Consider the following 24,230-nt stretch of genomic DNA (forward strand, 5'->3'; position numbering starts at 1 on the left):
CAAGATGAGAGAACAAAAATAGAATCATATGAATTTAGGAGAAGGTGCCACTATGCATCTTCCTGCCATACTAAGCTAACCCCTTAAAATATGCTGGACTCTCTCTGCCCTCAAGCTTTTATATATACTATCCATCTTGTCTCAGATGCTGTTCCACTCTCTGCCTTTGGCTGATTCACTCTCCCTTACTCCAAAGGTCTTAGTTGGTATCACCTCCTTCCCTGAAGGCAGGGAATATCTATTTGTTTTTCACTGTTGGGTTGCTACTGCTTAGCATGTTATCCAGCACAGGGTAGTGCTCAATAAACAACGTTGAGTTAATTAATATTATGCAATGATGGCAAGCAGATTTGCCCAAGTGATCCCAGCTGTGTCTACCCAAAAATCCAATTCTCTCCTCTCCCTCAAAACTAGTTTTCCCTCTGCACTTCTCTTACAGTAGATACCATATTCTCCCTATCACTCTGAATCAAAACCTTCTAATCACCTTTGACATATCTCTTCCCTTCATCTACTCCAGTTACTTAAAAGTGTCTGATTTTTATAATGTCTTCCGGAGTCTTTTTCTCCATTCTGACTATGCCATTATGCCCCTATGATCTAATATATGAATTACTGCTATTATTTCTCTTAAAATAATCACCCAGATTTCAGACTCCACCAACATTTCAAACGATCCTAAACATTACTGCTACATTCATTTCCCTAAAATACCATCTTCATTATATCACTCATTTGTTTACTAAATCAGAAACAAATGTCCTTATCTTTTTAAAGGACCTTTGTAATGGTACCCATGCTAATCTCCAAATCACTTTCCATTTACACCATCTACTTTAGTCAAAGAAAACTCCTTACTGTCCCAAAAGATAGAACATCTAGTATCACTTCTTAGTTCATGGCTACCCCATATTGTCATATACATATAATATATAACATGTCATCAAGGTTATGTTCAAGACCCAGTGCCTACATGAAGACATCTGTCTCTAAACGCTGGGTTATCTCAACACCCTTACTAAAAAAGAAAAAAATCATTTTGCACAATTCTCCTGTATTTCATTATAAATTGTTCTTTAGGCTTTACTAATTATTATAAGTAAACTGGTGGTCACTTTTATATAAGTATCTTTATGATTTCTTTTTAATCCCCCAAGTCACTAAAACAATATTGCACACAGTAAGTATTCTATAGATTCTTGGAGAATGACTGTATTCATTGACTCAGTAAATACTCATTGAGTAAACAGACACTGGGGATAAAGCAGAAAATAAAACAGAGCTCATAGTCTAATGGTGGATATTGAAAACACAAAAGGAAACAAATTAAAAAAAACATAATTTCAGGTAGCAGTGTGTGGGCTACATATCAATAATATCCTATTTACATTAAATCACACTATGTTGCAAGTACAAATAAGAGCCTCTTGGAGTCATACATTGTACTTGACAATTCTCCCTTCCTCTTACCACTACCCCAAAATCAGCTGTCACTTTTACTGCTTTTTAGGCATGAACTAGGTCCTTATTTGTGCAAATAAATATTGGTGAGACTTAACGTCTTTAAGCCAGAATAGAACTGAAATATTATTTTTAAGAATTAATTATAATTGAACATATGCCAAAAGTACATAAAGAAAAAAAAATTCTGGCATGCTACACTGCCAGAATAGAAATAGATTTTGGACTCAATTCAGTTTCTAGTAAATTAATGCTCAAAAGCACACAAGAGCAAATGTGCACACATTTGTAATCTCAGCAAAGAGGCCAGGGTACACATGGATCCTAGAATTTCATCTTTCCCTGGTGTCCAGAGGGTAATCTCATCCATGGTTTCTATACAATGTTTACCAACCTCTCTGTGACGCTTCCTGAAGTCCATCTTTTACAGGACTCTGCATACATGAATTAAGAATGCAGTTTTATTGCTATTCCTAGTAAGGGACACATTTTACCACTTCTATATGGTAAAAATGAGTCACAGTGCATTGAGCTGATTGGTTTCAATAAGGATCTGCAATGTGATATTCATTGAACTATTTACGTTTATTAGAAGAATAACAGTTGTGTATACACATTCATCACATCTTATCAGGTTATGTCTGTCTGCCAGGCCTGGTGTTCAGCTCTGAGTATGCTGAAATGAAATGGTATAATTCCTGGTTGTGAAAAGGTTACAGACTAGTGGAGACGACAAAACCCACAAATGACTGACATTGATGTTGACTGATATGTGCAGTACTAGAAATGTAAATAATTTCACTTTCAAGGAGTTACAGAGCTGAAAAAAACTTTAATATTATTGACTCTACCCAAGCGAGAGAATGGAGGTTCCCGTATCGTTTGCTCCTAAAGGACAACTGGAACCCAGGTCCCTTAATGTCAGGAGGATGATCACTTCACTACTATTTTCTAGTTCAGCCATTTGCTAAAAGGTTGATTTTGTTTTCTAAAAATGGGTGGTTTGCACAATCAATCAATGAATTAGTTTAAACATATAAAATAAGATTTAAAGTGTTTTCAAATAGTAACAAATTATTTGAGATTAATATCTCACAAACTGATGATAGATATTGTTACATGTGACATTCATCACACTATTTGTTAGTCCTGTCTAATTTCCTGGTTCCTTCCACTATTGTGGGCTAGGCAATTTACTAAATTAACTTCAGGGTTTAGTTCATACTGAACCATTGCCAAATCCTGTGACAGAGGGATAGATATAGGAGTGGCTGTATATAAGATTGCTGTTGGATTAAATGTATTATTGTTCTTTGGTCTTAAAAATAGCATGCTCATCTGGTGAATTTTCTCACCCAAATATCCAAGATTCTTATCATATGAGTTTTATACCCTTAGTCTTTCTGAATATATAGAATACATTTGTATTTTTTTCCTTTATAATTGTTTGTATTACCCAAAACTGTGTGTCTATACGAGTAGTTCTGATATAAGAGTATGAGTGTTTTCAGAATCTATCTTTACAAACTCAATAGGACTTTCTGTTATGTTTTATGAGAAAACCAAGACTAAATTGAGCCATTTTCAAATAACTATTGTAATACCACATTAGATTTATTAAAGTGATTTTGCTAATGCTTCTTTTCAGAAAACAAGCTTTCTGATCCCTCTTATGCTTTTATTAATGAAGACGAGTTTAATATGATTGTTTCAGATTTTAGCTACTTATGCAGTTCTAAACTATATGCAAGGCTTCAAAAGAGCCACACAAAAATAAAGCATATGTATAAGTAGCAATTATATCAGAAAGAACACAAAACTATTTTAAAGCAAAGGAGGAATGTTACTTATTCAAAAAATATAAAATATTTCTTAACCAATGCTAGAGATTTTTAAATTTACAAAGAAATAAGACTTCAAAAACAATGATATGTTCCAAAGCATGTTTTAAAAAATATGCTAACCTACAGAAATTAGTTTAATATCCTCTTAATTCCAATCAAACATCTTTTCTTCTTGTGAAATATCCAGATAATTGGGGTAATTTAAAAGAACTTTTTTAATTACCTGAGAAATTGCCTCAATCTTTCATCACAATCTTCTATTTCATTTTGCAGATTAAATAGCCTTTCATAAAAATAGAACTATTTCCCCTTATCTCTACTTTTGGGTCATTGTAAGCTCCCTGTGGAGTTGTAAGATTAAAGGTGTCTAGATGTGTAAGGAGATCCCAACTTTTAAATAAATCTGATTTCCAGATGATTTCCTGTTTTAATCAGGTAATTACCATATCAAACCTTCACGATTTCTGTTTCCCCAAGCCATGAAAAAATGGAGTCCTGAATAGTTTCCATGGTAACTTCTACATGTCATCTTTATATTGTTTCAGTAAACTAAAGTTTTCTTAAACACAGTTAGCAAGAATATTAGTAAAACATATTTCTTACTCTTTTGAATTCCAAGTTAAAATGTCTCAATTTATGAAATTTTTAAAACACTTGCTTTCAACATCTACTTTCTGTTCATTGAGACAGAACAGCAGTCATTTTTAAGCCACAGGCACATCTATAACTATATAAGCCTTACAATTATAAGCCTATTCTTTGGAAAGTAATATTTGAAGAGTAACAAAAATCATAGTTTATCTGACCTGCATATAAAACCATTCAAGTATACTACATTTATCATATTAAAAATGCATCATTAAAATTTAAAAGCAGGTGCAGTTGCTCAATAAGCTAATGGTATAGTCTGAAGACTCTACTCAAGATTGTATTGTTGAATTCCCAGTTGGATAAAGGAGAAACAGAAAAACCGAGGGAGGGAATTTGAATGACCTTGCACCAAGGTGGTAGGGCCCTAAGATCCTCTGCTGTAGGCTGTGGTTGAGCTCCACACTGAGGCTCTTTAATGCACTGCATTCTGACGGCTGAGAATGAAAGTGTCCTTCTTAACAGATGAACTTGAAATCGCCTCACCTCAGAGCTGAAACGTCTGTGAGTCTCTACACGCATGTGAATGTGAGCGCATATCTGTGTTTATGGGGTGAATTTATGGGCTGTTTGCCTGCGTGCACCAATGACTCAATGCTTGTCAGAGAACACATTGTAGAAAATGGCATAAAGAAATTTAACGAGAAAAAAACTAATGGAGGAAAATTTAACCTTTCTAAGAGTTGTGTCAATCTATAAACTATTAAATGATCACCTTTATTACTGGTTGGTTTATTCACCTCACATCATCTTAGGAAGAGCTAGACAAGATTCCTGAAATCTATTAATTAGTTTCCCCTAGCAAATATTAACTCAGCAAAATCCTATTCTTTCATTAAATATGTTTAGAATTTTAAATTGAAATATCTAAATCTGTATACTTATTTCTTGATTAGATAAATCTAACTTGTATAACCTCTTCTTTAAAAATATAATTCAATTTCCATAATTATTTTCAAACAAAATGTGCACATCTAAAGTTACTATAGTTAACATATCTACTCATTGGTAACAAGAACAATACAAAATAACAATAAATATAATCTTCACCTAAAATCTTTTACAGAGAGATACTCACAGAGTGAAAATTAGACAGAGAGAAAGGAAAAATAGCAATTGCCTTCTCACTTTTTGGGACACTTTTTCTAAAGTGGTAGTTGTGACATAAAATAGCTTGTATATCTGTACAGGGTCTTGTGGAATGGCATTTTCTGTGATGGACATCTTAAATATTTTATAGGAAAAATGCATTATTCCCCTGTCTGTAATATAAATACCATGGTATAGAAATCCAATCTGTAAACTAAAAAGAAATACATCTACTTACATATTTTTTTGCAGTAATAGAATCCCCTTGCTTTCAACAACTATCCTCAATTATCAAAAATAAGAAAACCATATCGAAATATCTGTTAAATTCCTATATTAGTCAAATCATCAGAAATATTATTTCTCACTTTTAGATAATCAGTTTATGTTTTGAATCTAGAACACTAAAGAAGTCTTTCAGGGCAAAGGCATTTAAAAAATCTCATCATTTAAAGTAATGTTTATTACTAAATAAATAGTAGTAAAGAAATATTTATTACTTAAATAAATTACTCATTATTTAAAGTAATCTTTCCATTTTTCCTAGATTCTAATTTTTCCTAGATTTCCTAACACTGGTTCTGAGATTTTTGTTTTAGTTTTTAGTGATTTTAGAAACTGTCTCTTCCTTCTCATCTATCATATTTTCTTGATCTTTTCACAATTACCTTCCTCTGGTTTTCTCTGTAAGCAACTATTTGCTTGTATATATAAGCTGATCTACTACCCTGTGAGATAATTTACAGTTCTTGTGAAATACCTTATCAATGTGCATTCTTTTTTAATGTAATCAATTTAAGAGATACGCAGCTTGAAATATAATCTTCAGTAGATGTACTTTCTATTAAATATTAGCAACTCTTGCCTTCTAACACTGAATACCTCAACATTGCCCGTTACACCATTTTCTTTTCACCTAACTTTGTCTCCACCTATACATGCATTTCAAATAACAAGCTGTTCCCCTGTTTACGCTCTCAAAAAACCATATAGATTTCATAAAATGTGGATAGTTTTATAAAAGAAGGAAATGTACCACAGAATATGAAAAGTTAGGTTAATTGTTTTGTTCCAATGAGACATTTTTGCCAGTTATTGTACTTTGTTAGTAGGGGTTAAGTTCTCAAAGACTCACAATAATTGACTACTATTAATATTACTTGGGCAGATTATTTAACCAAGATAATGACAAAACTTTCACTGAAAACAGATGGGCTGAATGAACTAAGCATCTATTCATTTACTTATTTATTTTGTTTGTTAGTTTCATAAACTATCATTTAGCATTTTCTTTGTGCCTGCCACTACAAGGTACTTATTTTCATACATGATCTCTTTGGGTAACAGAAGCCTGGAAATTCTCAGCTGGGATTTTGAAGAGATTATTTAGTCTCTAAATTGTTAGAGACTATTTACAGAGGTATAAGCAAAGTTGAGAAAAGCCAACAATGATTTTTCCAGCCTCCAAGATAAAAAAACAGTAAGAATTCAGAAAGTCATGAATCTCACTATTAGGCTTGGAGGGGCAAAAGGAAAAGCTGTATAACCAGAGTCTGGTTAGATGTGTAGCCATGGTGGCCTGGGGAAGGAATTTTTCTAATCAGGAGCTGTAGTCTTTCAGGCTTGAAGCCACAGCAGCAGGAAGTTAGGAAGCAGCAGGAGACAAACTACCTGAACATTCCTCTCCTGCTCACCACCTCCCGTCCATGCTTCTTATTGGCTGAACTCAGTGGGAAGCCAGAGAGAAGAGAGCCTAAGTGATGTCATTCACAGTCAGCCTTCAAGGGCACAGGGCAGGGCACAGTAAGGCAGAGAACTGAGGGAAGGAGTTAGCAACGAAGAATAGCCACCATGGTGCTGAAGATAGAACACGAGTAATAAAAGGGGCTCACAGATTAATCAGGTAGTTAGATATGTAAGTTAATACAGGCAAATAATTCCAATACTGTGAGAGACTGCTATATTAGAAGAAATTTCTTAGTAATACCCAAGGCAGGCAGGAATTCATTTCCATTGACTGGGTCCATGTGCGCTTTACAGAGAATCAGAGCAGCCAGAACTAGAAACACACTGAGCTGAGTTCTCTTCATAGGTGCAGCAAATGAATGAGCTGCAGTGCTATATCTTGAGGATGAAATTACGGATAGTCAAATTCAAAAATTTTAAAAGTAGTAAAAGCCTACACTTTGTGCCCTTTAAAAATACATCTTTATTTCTTCAATCAAAAATATTCAAAGCATTTCTACATGTGTCTAGTATCTAGCTAGGTACTATGCTAGATTCCCACAATGTCTAATGTCTAGTTAAAGTTATCAGCAGATTGAAGATTTGAAGGATGCTTTGGGAGCACAGAGTATTGACACCGAATCTACTACTCAGGTGTCAGAGATATTGTCTCTCAGGATGGGATGATAAATTGAGACCCAAGGGATGACTAGAAATTATTCAGTTGAAGAAAGAGGGAAAGATTTCCAGGAAAAAGCATCTGCAAAGGTATGGAGATGAGAGAGAGCATGAGAAACGAAAAGGATTTCAGTTTGAGGGAACATAGGGCATCCACAGGAGATGTGAGCATTTTGGAGGCACTTAAGATCCCTCCAGCAGTGAGAGAGGGAGTGGATCAGAGCGGTGTAGGACTGGATACTTGGAGGCAGATTAGAACATAATTGCATTAGAGCAGATGATGTGTGATGATGACTCAAACTAAGGCAGTTGGGCTTATGTAATGTAGCAGAGAAAAAGATGTGGGTGACGTCACAAAAACAGAAACACAGGATAGAGTCATGTAAGAGGAACAGGATGCAGAAAATGAGAACTCTAGGGAGAGACTAAGTCTCTGGTTTGCTTAACTGAGAGAAAAGCAATACCATTAACCAACATATGAAATAAGGAACAAGTTTGTCAGAAAAGAAAATTGTATCCCTTTATAATATAAGGGGCATTTGTGAGACATGCAGTGGAAAGTGTCTTGGAATGCAGGATAAATGTAGAAATGAATAGCAGATAAGCTGGGCTGAAGCACCTGTTCGATGAGAGGGGACGAAATCCCTGAAGGAGAGCATATTGCATAACAAGTCAAGAGAGTCAAGGGTAGAGCCCTGGAGAATACCAGCATTGAAGGAAGAAGGGGAGCCAGACAAAAAGCAAGACAAAATAGTTACAATCAGAGATAGGAGGAGAGTCAGGGGAAAATTATTCTTACTGCCACTAAGCAAGAACAGGATTTCAAATAAGGACAGAGAGACATTGTCAAACACCAGGGATGACTTCAGAAAAGAGCCTATGATGTTGGGAGCTTGGAGGCGTTCCTGAAGTGTGAACATGTTAGTAGCATAAGACATCTTGCCATAAGCCAAAAAAATGAACAGAGAACAATTTCCCCATTCTCTCTTGCACCAGATAAAACCAAAAATGAATCAAACACATACAAAAAACTGTCTTTAGTAAATGTAAGAAATAGCCACAACGCCCGCCCACGAATTCTGTGAAACAGCTCGAAATGACAGAGAAATATGGGTGAAATCAATGGAGGTGACCCCCATTTGTATAGATCCCATGTAGCACCAGATTTCTCCCATGTGCATCCCTGCTCCTTACTGGAAAAAAGAAGCTCCCAGTCATGGGCAAGCTTGAAGGGGTTCCCTGAATCTGATTCTATACCTCAGAGCAGCAGAGACACCCAGACTGAAGGAAATTTATGGACACACAAGAATATAGGGTGTGATTATAGCAAAGTGGTGAAGGGGGCCAGTGGCAAAGGGGTTTGCAGCTGCTGATCACGATCAACTGAAAGTGATGATTGACCTTCAAATATCCAAGGCCACACAGGGCTGTGCATACCCAGGTTAAAGAGTAAAGTAGATGCGGGGAAAAAAATTGTTCAGAGACATGATACCCAAGCTGAAGGTGCCTGCTCATTTCTTCAATTCCTCAAGCTCATGCCTCTCCTCCCTCATTCAAAATTCTGTAAAATACTCAGCTTTAAAAAGTTTCCTTCACTCAAACATGATTAATCATTATAAGAGAAACAACAAAGTGATTCATGCCTGTAATCCCAGCACTTTGGGAGGCTGAGGCAGGAGGATTGCTTGAGTCCAAGAGTTCAAGACCAGCTTTGGCAACATAGGGAGATCACATCTCTACAACAAATAAAAAATTAGCTGGGTGTGGTGGTGCTACACCTATCCAGCTACTCTAGAGGCTGAGGTGGGAGGATCACTTGAGCCCAGGAGATCGAGGCTGCAGTGAGCCTTGATTGCACCACTACACTCCAGCCTGGACAACAGAGTAAGACCCCAACAAAAAAGAAGAAAGCAAGAAAGCAAAATAAAAGAAAAGATAAGAAAGGACCAGCATGGAACTAAGCAAAATTAATTCACTGAACCACCCATACAAGCAAGCAGAGAGAGAGAGAGAGAGAGAGAAGACATTACACACCAGTCAATAATATAAGCCAGAAAGCAAAAGGACAATTCAAACAGACCCTAAGTTATTTCCAGAAAGTTAAATAAGCAGCAATATGTAGTGCTTTGACACTCATCCAGACTGCATAGTTTCCATTCTAGTTTTGCAGTTTATTGGCTGGATAACCTGGAAGATTGCTTTCATTTCTATGTTTCAATTTTCTCATTGGCAAAATGAGGAAGACAATAATAGATTCTTAAGAAGTAAATGATTTGATAAAAGTAAAGTGCTTGGTGCAGTAGCCAGTAAATATTATGTCCAATGTAAATGTAAGCACGTATTATTATTATTGTTCTCCTCTTTAAAATAAAAGCTCAAAATAAAAATAAGGATTAAAAAGCCATTATATGACAACAGAAGATTGAAATTGGGGTAACTGAATTTAGAAAAGAAATAGTAAAAACAAACCCAAAGTAAATAAATCATTGCAGAAACTATAAGCTGACATGGCAAATATATAAATATTGGAAATATGTGAGGTTGACAATTTCTGGCATTAGAAAGCATTTTAAAATATCAAATAATTAAATTTTTCAATTTGTTAAATGCAAAGGCATTTTAAGTTTTTTCTTGTTATATGTATTTATGAAAAAAGTGTGTTTCAGACACTTTTACATTTCTTCAAATTATTACTTTAAATGCACACTTTGAGGCTTTTCAATGTTAATAAGCTCTTTTTCTCAACCTCCCTCAGTTAAATGAAGGAAGAGAAGAGCCAAGTCGTAATCAATCAGTGAAGACACTAAATCATCATATTTTTAGGTCAAAGATTTCTCTTTTTCATTCATGGCAGCTTATTAATATATTTAATTTTTACTTCACTTTTTAGTATAGATTTAAGACATAAACAAAATTTGTAGCTCCCATCTTAACATCAATGTTTCTAATTAGGAAAAAAAGGCACTTCTAAGATTTTTTTTTTAAAAACGTGCCTTTTGTCTGGAGAAACATCATTAGTCCTGGCCATTACCTCCCTTGAATAAAATTTATTTATTATTCTTAAACCATCTCACAAAGGAATGTCATGTATTTTATTGATAATATCTTATTTTGAGTTTTGTTTGAAAGGTTTATCTGTTAATTAGTAAAATAAGATAATAAAAATAAGAGAAATGGTTATTTTTGCCTAGTCTTTATCTCATTTAAATGTCTATCTTTATTTCACATACATATTTGAATTTTTAGAACGTTATTTTATTTATACTTTTCTATAATGTTGTATAGTTAGTCTTAGATTCATATCTGAGTTTAACCAACAATTTGAAAAGACTGATAAGGTAGTTTCAATTCATTAAAAAATGTGATGTTCTTGCTTTTAAGCAGTCTTACTTTAAAAATGTGATTAATGGAAAACCATATATAACAAAAACCTTAATTCTGGAAATAGATCATGGCTGTTATTTTCTTATTTTTTTCGAGGTGGCGGGCGCCTGAAACGGAGTCTCGCTCTTTCACCCAGGCTGGAGTGCAGTGGCACGATCTTGGCTCACTGCAGGCTCCGCCCCCTGGGGTTCACGCCATTCTCCTGCCTCAGCCTCCTGCGTAGCTGGGACTACAGGCGCCCGCCACCTCGCCCAGCTAATTTTTTTGTATTTTTTAGTAGAGATGGGGTTTCACCGTGTTAGCCAGGATGGTCTCGATCTCCTGACCTCGTGATCCGCCTGCCTCAGCCTCCCAAAGTGCTGGGATTACAGGCGTGAGCCACCGCGCCTGGCCATGGCTGTTATTTTCAAATAATGTGACATACTCTGCTTTTAATGTCTCTGTGTGTGAGGGTGAGTGTGTATGTGCTTTTGATATAAAAAAAACTGGGACTCTGACAATGTGATTATTGACAAAAATATCTTTGTAAAACCTTGGACATTTTTTAGTACCCAAAAGAGATTTCATTGTTTATTTATGAATTATTGTAGGCAGCACATAAGTTAAACATGTTACCTGATTTTCAATGTAATTAAGAAAAAGTAAGGAGACAAAGCACATAAAACTCTTAAACATCAAATGAGCCAGTGAGCAACACTGAGATAAATAATGTCTATGAGGGTAAATACACTTGGGCATAGCTAGTAGCTATACAAGTCAACAGCATCAGTCATCAATGAAGACTTTCTGGAGGAAGCGGAGCTATGTGAATGAAAGAAAGGGAAAACACTCCTAGATACCTTTTTCTTTTCTAGCTGGTATTTAAAATCAATGCGCATGGGTGAGATCACCCAGACAGGGTGTGAATTGAGAAGAGTGAATTGGAAAGCAAAAAGAATCAATGAAACAACCTAGGTGAGACACATTTTTTAAAAAATGAACAAATAAAGAAACTAAGAGGAGTAACCAACAAAACAGGGCACGGATCAGATAAAAGCAGAGCCTTGAAGGAAAAGTACTGAAGTGAAAAAGCACTTGGAGCAAAGTGAAAACAGATATTTGAAAAAGAGCAAGTGTTCAACTTATCAACGCAGGGAGGGGAACATCACGCACTGGGGCCTGTCGGGGGTTGGGAGCTAGGGGAGGGATAGCATTAGGAGAAATACCTAATGCAGATGACGGGTTGATGGGTGCAGCAAACCACCATGGCACGGGTATACCTATGTAACAAACCTGCACGTTGTGCACATGTACCCCAGAAATTAAACTATAATAAAAAGAATAAAAAAGAAAAGGGGCAAGTGTTCAACTCATCAATGCTACAAAGTTCAAGAACAGAAGTGTGCCTACTGTTGGATAATTAGGAGTTCATTGGTGACCTTTTCCAAAGGAAAGAGGAATTGGAGGTATCTGTAACCATATTTCAGTGTGATTAGCATTGATAAGTGTTGGTGATTAAAAGTAGAGAGATACAGTTAATATAGACTAGTTTTTCTAAAATTTGGCTGTGAATGAAAGGGAGTATCTATGTACGAGGACAGGTCACATACCCCTGGAGGAAATAGGGTAATAATAATGGTAACAAAGAACAGTTTTGACCATCGTCTAACTCTTTTCAACATTTCAGGAAGTCCCTGACTTTGTCTCATCTGCAATTAAAACTCTAGCTCCTGAGTACCATGGAGTCCACTCTTGCCTCCAGCATGTGTGTGAATGTAGTTCTCCTGGTTTTGATGGCACGTGATTTCTCTCCTGCTTTGGCTGCTTTTGCTGTTGCTGCCATGTGCTGTTCCCAATTTCTTTCATTTCAAATACATGTTAATTCCATCATAAGCTAGGTCACTGAATCTTCTCTTTCCTCTCTTCCAATATGTGTTGCCTTCTTCCACCTTTTTAATTTCTGCTTTAACAGTGTCTCTCTGAAGTAGAAAAAAAAACATCTTTTCTTTGCATTGTTCTGTCTCTACTGCATGGACAGAGTAGTTGGGATTTTTTTTCCTCTGACACTTGTTATTGTTATTGTATTATTCATGTTATGTTATTTTAACATCCTCTCTTCTCAGGCCTTGAGGAGAAGATGTTGAAGTAAATAACGGAACCACAGGATAGTCAGCAACACACACTCTGCACCACTATGGGTGGAGCAGCTTAACTTAGACAAGCCAGTTAGAAATCATCTACGGCCTTTGGAGTGCAGAATGAGAAGCAGATTGGAAATGACTGGATATGGATGCATTGAGAACATTTATGCATTTCTTGGGTTTTGTTAAACAAGTGTATGTTACGTGCCTATTGCTTTGGGAAGAAAATTAGGAAGAATGGATTTTCTCGGTAAATCCCCTGCAGCACCTAACACATTGTAGTAGACAGGCACTCAATACATGTTTGAGACTAATTTACTCTAAAGATCCAGATATAATATTGACTGAATGGTCAAATTAAATATATAATTAAATATCCAGCCAATTTAAAGTTACACCAAGTAAATCAAGGTATACAAGTCCCAAAAACTTCATAAAAATTATAGAATTATGATAAATAGATACAATTTTATCAATTAAAAAACTTTTTAAAGAATTTCAGATCAACATTTGATAGGCTAAGACATTCTTAGATTATTTTCATTAAAATACTGAAGAAAATTTAATTAATTTTTAAAATAAATGTGAAATTAAATGTTTACTTTTCAAAACTTTTTGTCATTATTCACTAAAGAAAATTAACCATGTCATTATTTCTCATTAGTGGCCCATTTATGTAATGTGACTGGTTGACTTTTATTTTGTAATCATTGAAAATAATAATGAGTCAAAATTCTTTTAAGCACCAAATGCTTATAGCTATATGGGAAATCATTTACAGAATCTGCTTTATCTGATTCTTTTTAAATAAAACATTAAATAAATATTATTCAGTAGTTTCTTCCTAAAACCATTTTAGATTCTTTTTATTTTATTGTTATTATACTTTAAGTTTTAGGGTACATGTGCACAATGTGCAGGTTACATATGTATACATGTGCCATGTTCGTGTGCTGCACCCATTAACTCATCATTTAGCATTAGGTATATCTCCTAATGCTATCCTAGCCCTTCCCCCCACCCCATGTGTGATGTTCCCCTTCCTGTCTCCAAGTGTTCTCATTGTTCAATTCCCACCTGTGAGTGAGAACATGTGGTGTATGGTTTTTTGTCCCTGTGATAGTTTGCTGAGAGTGATCGTTTCCAGCTTCATCCATGTCCCTACAAAGGACATGAACTCATCATTTTTTATGGCTGCATAGTATTCCATGGTGTATATGTGCCACATTTTCTTAATCCAGTCTGTCATTGTTGGACATTTGGCTTGGTTCCAAGTCTTTGCTATTGTGAATAGTGCCGCAATAAACATATGTGTGTATGTGTCTTTATAGCAGTATGATTTATAATCCTTTGGGTAAATACCCAGTATTGGGATGGCTGGGTCAAATGGTATTTCTAGTTCTAGATGTCTGAGGAATCGCCACACTGACTTCCACAATGGTTGAACTAGTTTACAGTCCCACCAACAGTGTAAAAGTGTTCCTATTTCTCCACATCCTCTCCAGCACCTGTTGTTTCCTGACCTTTTCATGATCGTCATTCTAACTGGTGTGAGATGGTATCTCATTGTGGTTTTGATTTGCATTTCTCTGATGGCCAGTGATGATGAGCATTTTTTCATGTGATTTTTAGCTGCATAAATGTCTTCTTTTGAGAAGTGTCTGTTCATATCCTTTGCCCACTTTTTGATGGGGTTTTTTCTCATAAATTTGTTTAAGTTCATTGTAGATTCTGGATATTAGCCCTTTGTTAGATGAGTAGATTGCAAAAATTTTCTCCCATTCTGTAGGTTGCCTGTTCACTCTGATGGTAGTTTCTTTTGCTGTGCAGAAGCGCTTTAGTTTAATTAGATCCCATTTGTCAATTTTGGCTTTTGTTGCCATTGCTTTTGGTGTTTTAGACATGAAGTCCTTGCCCATGCCTATGTCCTGAATGGTATTGCCTAGGTCTTCCTCTAGGGTTTTTATGGTTTTAGGTCTAACATATAAGTCTTTAATCCATCTTGAATTAATTTTTGTATAAGGTGTAAGGAAGTGATCCAGTTTCAGCTTTCTACATATGGCTAGCCAGTTTTCCCAGCACCATTTATTAAATAGGGAATCCTTTCCCCATTGCTTGTTTTTGTCAAGTTTGTCAAAGATCAGATGGTTGTAGATATGCGGCATTATTTCTGAGGGCTCTCTTCTGTTGCACTGGTCTATATCTCTATTTTGGTACCAGTACCATGCTGTTTTGGTTACTGTAGCCTTGTAGTAGAGTTTGAAGTCAGGTAGCATGATGCCTCCAGCTTTGTTCTTTTGGCTTAGGATTGACCTGGCAATGCGGGCTCTTTTTTGGTTCCATATGAACTTTAAAGTAGCTTTTTCCAATTCTGTGAAGAAAGTCTTTGGTAGCTTCATGGGGATGGCATTAAATCTATAAATTACCTTGGGCAGTATGGCCATTTTCACGATATTGATTCTTCCTATGCCTGAGCATGGCATGTTCTTCCATTTGTTTGTATCCTCTTTTATTTCATTGAGCAGTGATTTGTAGTTCTCCTTAAAGAGGTCCTTCACATACCTTGTAAGTTGGATTCCTAGGTATTTTATTCTCTTTGAAGCAATTGTGAATGGGAGTTCACTCATGATTTGGCTCTCTGTCTGTTATTGGTATATAAGAATGCTTGTGATTTTTGCACATTGATTTTGTATCCTGAGACTTTGCTGAAGTTGCCTATCCGCTTAAGGAGATTTTGGGCTAAACAATGGGGTTTTCTAGATATACAATCATGTCATCTGCAAACAGAGACAATTTGACTTTCTCTTTTCCTAACTGAATGCCCTTTATTTCCTTCTCCTGCCTGATTGCCCTGGCCAGAACTTCCAACACTATGTTGAATAGGAGTGGTGAGAGAAGGCATCCCTGTCTTGTGCCAGTTTTCAGAGGGAATGCTTCCAGTTTTTGTCCATTCAGTATGATATTGGCTGTGGGTTTGTCATAGATAGCTCTTATTATTTTGAGATACATCCCATCAATATCTAATTTATTGAGAGTTTTTAGCATGAAGGGTTGTTGAATTTTGTCAAAGGTCTTTTCTGCATCTGTTGAGATAACCATGTGGTTTTTGTCTTTGGTTCTGTTTTTATGCTGGATTACGTTTATTGATTTTTGTATGTTGAACCAGCCTTGCATCCCAGGGATGAAACCCACTTGATCATGGTGGATAAGCTTTTTGATGTGCTGCTGGACTCGGTTTGCCAGGATTTTATTGAGGATTTTTGCATCAATGTTCATCAAGGATATTGGTCTAAAATTCTCTTTTTTTGTTGTGTCTCTGCCAGGCTTTGGTATCAGGATGATGCTGTCTTCATAAAATGAGTTAGGGAGGATTCCCTCTTTTTCTATTGATGGAATAGTTTCAGAAGGAATGGTACCAGCTCCTCCTTGTACCTCTGGTAGAATTCAGCTGTGAATCCATCAGGTCCTGGACTTTTTTTGGTTGGTAAGCTATTAATTATTGCCTCAATTTCAGAGCCTGTTATTGGTCTATTCAGAGATTCAACTTCATCCTGGTTTAGTCTTGGGAGGGTGTATTTGTTGAGGAATTTATCCATTTCTTCTAGATTTTCTAGTTTATTGGCATAGAGGTGTTTATAGTATTCTCTGATGGCAGTTTGTATTTCTGTGGGATCGGTGGTGATATCCCCTTTGTCATTTTTTATTACGTCTATTTGATTCTTCTCTCTTTTCTTCTTTATTAGTCTTGCTAGCGGTCTATCAATTTTGTTGATCTTTTCAAAAAACCAGCTCCTGGATTTGTTGATTTTTTGAAGGGTTTTTTGTATCTCTATTTCCTTCATTTCTGTTCTGATCTTAGTTATTTCTAGCCTTCTGCTAGCTTTTGAATGTGTTTGCTCTTGCTTCTCTAGTTCTTTTAATTGTGATGTTAGGGTGTCAATTTTAGATCTTTCCTGCTTTCTCTTGTGGGCATTTAGTGCTATAAATTTCCTCTACACACTGCTTTGAATGTGTCCCAGAGATTCTGGTATGTTGTGTCTTTGTTCTCATTGGTTTCAAAGAAACCAACATCTTTATTTTTGCCTTCATTTTGTTATGTACCCAGTAGTCATTCAGGAGCAGGTTGTTCAGTTTCCATGTAGTTGAGCAGTTTTGAATGAGTTTCTTAATCCTGAGTTCTAGTTTGATTGCACTGTGGTCTGAGAGACAGTTTGTTATAATTTCTGTTCTTTTACATTTGCTGAGGAGTGCTTTACTTCCAACTATGTGGTCAATTTTGGAATAGGTGTGGTGTGGTGCTGAAGAGAATGTATATTCTGTTGATTTGTGGTGGAGAGTTCTGTAGATGTCTATTAGGTCTGCTTGGTGCAGAGCTGAGTTCAATTCCTGGATATCCTTTTTAACTTTCTGTCTCCTTGATCTGTCTAATGTTGACAGTGGGGTGTTAAAGTCTCCCATTATTATTGTGTGGGAGTCTAAGTCTCTTTGTAGGTCACTAAGGACTTGCTTTATGAATCTGGGTGCTCCTATATTGGCTGCATATATATTTAGGATGGTTAGCTCTTCTAGTTTAATTGATCCCTTTACCATTATGTAACGGCCTTCTTTGTCTCTTTTGATCTTTGTTGGTTTAAAGTCTGTTTTATCTGAGACTAGGATTGCAACCCCTGCCTTTTTTTATTTTCCATTTACTTGGTAGATCTTCCTCCATCCCTTTATTTTGAGCCTATATGTGTCTCTGAACATGAGATGGGTTTCCTGAATACAGCACACTGATGGATCTTGACTCTTTATCCAATTTGCCAGTCTGTGTCTTTTAGTTGGAGCATTTAGCCCATTTACATTTAAGGTTAATATTGTTATGTGTGAATTTGATCCTGTCATTATGATGTTAGCTGGTTGTTTTGTTCGTTAGTTGATGCAGTTTCTTCCTAGCCTTGATGGTCTTTACAATTTGGCATGTTTTTGCAGTGGCTGGTACTGGTTGTTCCTTTCCATGTTTACTGCTTCCTTCAGGAGCTCTTTTAGGGCAGGGCTGGTGATGACAAAATCTCTCAGCATTTGCTTGTCTGTAAAGTATTTTATTTCTCCTTCACTTATGAAGCTTAGTTTGGCTGGATATGAAATTCTGGGTTGAAAATTCTTTTCTTTAAGAATGTTGAATATTGGCCCCCACTCTCTTCTGGCTTGTAGAGTTTCTGCTGAGAGATCCGCTGTTAGTCTGATGGGCTTCCCTTTGTGGGCAACCCGACCTTTCTCTCTGGCTGCCCTTAACATTTTTTCCTTCATTTCAACTTTGGTGAATCTGACAATTATGTGTCTTGGAGTTGCTCTTCTCGAGGAGTATCTTTGTGGCATTCTATGTATTTCCTGAATTTGAATGTTGGCCTTCCTTGCTAGATTGGAGAAGTTCTCCTGGATAATATCCTGCAGGTGTTTTCCAACTTGGTTCCATTCTCCCCGTCCCTTTCAGGTACACCAATCAGATGTAGTTGTGGTCTTTTCACATAGTCCCATATTTCTTGGAGGATTTGTTCATTTCTTTTTATTCTTTTTTATCTAAACTTCTCTTTTGGCTTCATTTCATTCATTTCGCCTTCCATCGCTGATACTCTTTCTTCCAGTTGATCGCATCAGCTACTGAGGCTTGTGCAGTCATCGCGTAGTTCTCGTGCCATGGTTTTCAGCTCCATCAGGTCCTTTAAGGACTTCTCTGCATTGGTTATTCTAGTTAGCCATTCATCTAATTTTTTTTTCAAGGTTTTTAACTTCTTTGCCATTGGTTCGAACTTCCTCTTTTAGCTGGGAGTAGTTTGATCTTCTGAAGCCTTCTTCTCTCAACTCGTCAAAGTCATTCTCCATCCAGCTTTGTTCCGTTGCTGGTGAGGAGCTGTGTTCCTTTGGAGGAGGAGAGGTGCTCTGCTTTTTAGAGTTTCCAGTTTTTCTGCTCTGTTTTTTCCCCATCTTTGTGGTTTCATCTACCTTAGGTCTTTGATGATGGTGATGTATAGATGAGTTTTTGGTGCGGATGTCCTTTCTTTTGTTTGTTAGTTTTCCTTCTAACAGACAGGACCCTCAGCTGCAGGTCTGTTGGAGTTTGCTAGAGGTCCACTCCAGACGCTGTTTGCCTGGGTATCAGCAGCGGTGGCTGCAGAACAGCGGATATTGGTGAACCGCAAATGCTGCTGCCTAATTGTTCCTCTGGAAGTTTTGTCTCAGAGGAGTACCCAGCTGTGTGAGGTGTCAGTCTGCCCCTACTGGGGGGTGCCTCCCAGCTAAGCTACTCGGGGGTCAGGGACCCACTTGAGGAGGCAGTCTGCCCATTCTCAGATCTCAAGCTGCATGCCGGGAGAACCACTACTCTCTTCAAAGCTGTCAGACAGGGACATTTAAGTCTGCAGAGGTTACTGCCACCTTTTGTTTGTCTGTGCCCTGCCCCCAGAGGTGGAGCCTACAGAGGCAGGCAGGCCACCTTGAGCTGTGGTGGGCTCCACCCAGTTTGAGCTTCCCTGCCACTTTGTTTACCTACTCAAGCCTCTGCAATGGCGGGCGCCCCTCCCCCAGCCTCGCTGCCACCTTGCAGCTTGATCTCAGACTGCTGTGCTAGCAATGAGTGAGGCTCTTGTGGGCGTAGGACCCTCCGAGCCAGGTGTGGGATATAATTTCCTGGTGTGCCATTTGTTAAGCCCATTGGAAAAGCGCAGTATTAGGGTGGGAGTGACCCGATTTTTCAGGTGCCATCTGTCACCCCTTTCTTTGACTAGGAAAGGGAATTCCCTGACCCCTTGCACTTCCCGGATGAGGCGATGCCTTTGGCTCACGCACGGTGTGCTGCACCCACTGTCCAGCACTCCCCAGTGAGATGAACCTGGTACCTCAGTTGGAAATGCAGAAATCACCTGTCTTCTGCATCACTCATGCTGTGAGCTATAGACTGGAGCTGTTCCTATTTGGCCTTCTTGGCTCCACCCCTATATTCTTATAAAATTATTATCCAGATGATTTATTCTTTGCTGATTAAAAATGAAGAAGACCATAAGTTTATTAATTGTTAATTTATATCTACAACATGAAAGTGAATAAATCAAATGTAAATTCCATATTATATGCAAATATATTTGATTTATATAATCTAGCAAATTTACCAAGGAAATGTAAGGGTTTGCTGCACACATGATATAAAATTTGTATTATAAACCAGCGTACTATCTGAAACACACACACAAAAACATGTTTGCGGTCTCCAAACCATTTCATCCTACAAGTATACGTAAATAGCTTTATAGTATGGAGAAAGCATTGAAATTTCTTGAATGGAAGTTATTCATTTCAATACACAAAACCAAACTAAATCTCATCCCCTATAAAACCTTCAAACCTAGAATCCCGAATGTTCTTCTAGGCTAATATCTTGCTTGAAATTCAAATCCTACCTGGATGCATCTATCCTCTGGATTGGACAGTGTCCTTGTCTTCCTGGCATGACAGGAAGTCCAATGCTCTCAACATTTTATCTTAATTTTCATACTTTCTCCTCTCTGTGTATTAATTTTGTTCATATTAACTTTAGGAGTAGAGGTGATAATTCATTTATTTTAGATGACTTTCAGTTTATTTGTAGAAAGCAATTTCATATTCTATAAAAATTAAAAGATTATGATTATAAGACTTTTAGTCAAGAACAAGATTTGTTGGGAGACATTGAAATTATATTACATAACTTTATAATCATCCAGCCAAAGGATAGATTAGTTTCATAGGTAACTATGTTAATAATACTTTTTAATTTTCCTATTATTAGTATAGCTTTATATTTAGAAGAATTAGTGAACAAAATAATTATCCATCTTGAGTACAGAGATTTTCTAACTGTCCTACATAAAATCTTTAGAAAAAAAAATCAAAGCTTTGTAGAACAAATGAATTTATTGAGAAATTAATTGGGCCATGTTTCTACTTTTAAAAATCAAGTTACATTTTAGTAAGTCTATGAAAACTTTTACCAAAAAAATCCATAATTAGGATGAATATACCAGTAAAACTGGCTCCCTATATTTTTTGGAAATATTTCCTGTTCTTAAGGATGCTTAACATATATTGTAGAGAAATAACAAGAAAAATTGGTAACAAAATAATGGCAAAATATTTAATATGCTTTTATATAGATTGGAAGTATTACTTATTTGTTAGTGACACAAGTTCTTTCTGCACTAGCTTTGGCTTGGAAGGTTCAATTTCCAAAGATTTCACGTTAAGAAATGTTTCTGATGATACAAATACTAAATTTATAATAAATATATACAAGAAGGTGTGCTTTGTATCCCAACTGGATAATATTGCACTCATCAATTTTTGTCTAATTTTTAAAATTTCTCTTTAATATCTTCATCATAAAAGTAGAGGTAAATTAAGTGAGAAGTTGTAGGAGAATTTTGCAACACTGTAAAACACTTCTACATTTTTTTCTGTGTTTTTCAAATGGAATCAGAGTGTCATTCTTGTGCCCTCTAATTAAGTAAATACATCATAGTTGTTTTTTAGTGAGTTTCTTGAGGCTGAGACTTAGAATGCTCATTTCACATCTAAAGATCAAGGTTATGTCTTACAAAAAACAAGGCTGTTGAAAAGAAGGAAAGGAGGGAGAAAAGGAGGGAAGAAAGACGTTCTTATTTCTTGCCAAAATATGTCTTTTTTCTTACATGGCTACATAGAGTGTTTTAATTTTCTTCTCTCAAATTTATACTCTCACGTGATTTCTATAGATGTCCTCAGAGTAGCGTCTCCCTAACAATTTCCTCCACTATCACATGCCCTGAAAATGTGATGTCTGGAATAGTTTCCACTACCACATACATAAATGTAGAAAATAAATAACTCACTATATTCACATAGAGTGCAACAATTCATAAATATTTATTCAGCGAGTGAGGGGAACTTTAAAATAAGAATATGGGCTTTGAGGCCGGGCACAGTGGCTCACGCCTGTAATCCCAGCACTTTGGGAGGCCGAGGTGGGCAGATCACGAGGTCAGGAGATCAAGACCATCCTGGCTAACATGGTGAAACCCCGTCTCCACTAAAAAAAAAAAAAAAAAAAAAAAAAAAAAAATTAGCCGGGCATGGTGGCAGGTGCCTGTAGTCCCAGCTAATTGGGAGGCTTAGGCAGGAGAATGGCATGAACCCGGGAGGTGGAACTTTCAATGAGCCGAGATTGTGCCGCTGCACTCCAGCCTGGGCGACAGAGCCAGACTCTGTCTCAAAAAAAAAAAAAAAAAGTCACAAATTACTGGCCGGACACTGTGGCTCGTGCCTGTAATCCCAGCACTTTGGGAGGGCGAGGTGCGTAGATCACAAGGTCAGGAGATCGAGACCATCCTGGCTAACACGGTGAAACCCCATCTATACTAAAAATACAAAAAATTAGCCGGGTGTGGTGGCGGATGCCTGTGGTCCCAGCTACTCAGGAGGCTGAGGCAGGAGAATGGCATGAACCCAGGAGCGGAGGTTGCAGTGAGCCAAGATCGCACCACTGCACTCCATCCTGGGTGCCAGAGCAAGACTCCGATTCAAAAAAAAAAAAAAAAGGAATATGGGCTTTGAAATTCAGGTCAATATGAGTTGTGTCCTGGAATCCCTACTTAATTCCTGAACGATTGTGACCAAGTTTATCATTTCCACCATGCTAGTGTGGCAGCATCTATGTCCTCTTGGTTTAATTCTTGTTTTAAGAACATTATAAAGCCTGGTTCTAAGTTATATTGATGACTATATAAATGTATAAAGGCACCCCAAGGATATAATCCAAGTAACAAAACAATAGGTGTAGTAACAGATACAACTAAAATTCTATGATCAATATTTCTAAATGAAGAATCAGAGATTTCTGAGAAGGAACAGCATTCCACAGTTGATAAGACTGTGGATTATGAAGGACCCTGAATGATGGATAAGGAGTCTGACTGCTTTCTTAAGCAATTTAGTGTAATTTTTAGGTTATTGCCTTCATTTCTACTTTATCTGTGATTTTATCAGGTGCACAAAACCAGCGAGCTGGAGTACTGGACAAGGAAAGTGAGGCAAAGAAGCAGAGAGGTGCAATATGAAGATGCATTTCAGGCCAGCTGAAACTGACGGATTGCTCGATTTTGTAGGAACTTTCTCCAAGAACCAACAGAACTACAAGTCAGGCCAGTTGTGTCTAGGAGAAGGAGCGGAGCAAGGTTAATCTACTTCTCCCATGAATCAAATGGATGTCTGAGGCTCACTGATTCTCTTGAAGTTCCAAGTTTGGCTTGCAACCCTGAACAAGATGAGCCACATCCTTCACCTCCACATCAACAGGGAAGCCAGAGCAGTAAGAAAAGCAGTGCTTTCCTGGCTTTGAAATTATCCATGAGATGTTTTGCTGAGATGGTGTAACCATGAGGTTGATGCAGCAAGAATTGCTGCAGGGAGTGGCTAGGCAGTCGCCTTGCTCCTTGTTTGAACTCTTTAGGAAATGAGAATCTGACTTATGGGATTAAGCTGCTGATATTTAGAGGTTGTTTGCCATTGTAGCATAGCCTAGTTTAATCCTGACTAATACAGAATTTACACAGGGAATGGAGTGTTATGATAACATAAACTCAAAATATATGGCATTGGCTTAGCAATTGGGTTGGGGCAGTAAGGGAACGGATATTGGAACACAGAAAGATGGTAATCCATTCTTTGCAGAAGCAAAATATTTGGTAAGATTGTTGCCTGCTATGATTTGTGAAGCAGCATGTGTGTTTAATGAACTTGCCACGTTAGGGTGAGACGTCAGAGAATAGACCGTTTACAGCGTTCTTTTTGTGCAAATGGCTGTATTTGGCATTATATTAAAAGAAGAGGTGCAGTCAGGAAAAAAAACTCTAGATTGAAAACAGATATGAAAGATAATGAAGCAATTCTGAAAATGCGGATAGTTACAGTTTTAGAATTGATGACTTTTGCACAACAAAACCAGATTAAAACCCAATTTTGTGACAAAGACCAGACTAAGGAGATGGCCTTTACGTCTACTGTTAAGACCCCTTAACAGTTTAAAGTGACTCAGAAAAAAGGCAGGTTGAGCTATACATTTCCTTTAGAAGCTGGATAACCTCAAAGGGGGCTTCTTTAAATTGAGAGGGAAGTTAGGAGCTGCGAAAGCAGAGTAACGTAACACATCTAGGAGCTATTTGAAAAATAAATGCTTGTAGGTGTACTTACTGCCATATGGAACTCATTGAAATCAGTTTTTTGAGAGAGCTGGACT

The sequence above is a fragment of the Hylobates moloch genome, unplaced genomic scaffold (genome assembly GCF_009828535.3).
Source record: "Hylobates moloch isolate HMO894 unplaced genomic scaffold, HMol_V3 SCAFFOLD_4, whole genome shotgun sequence".
Taxonomy (NCBI): domain Eukaryota; kingdom Metazoa; phylum Chordata; class Mammalia; order Primates; family Hylobatidae; genus Hylobates; species Hylobates moloch.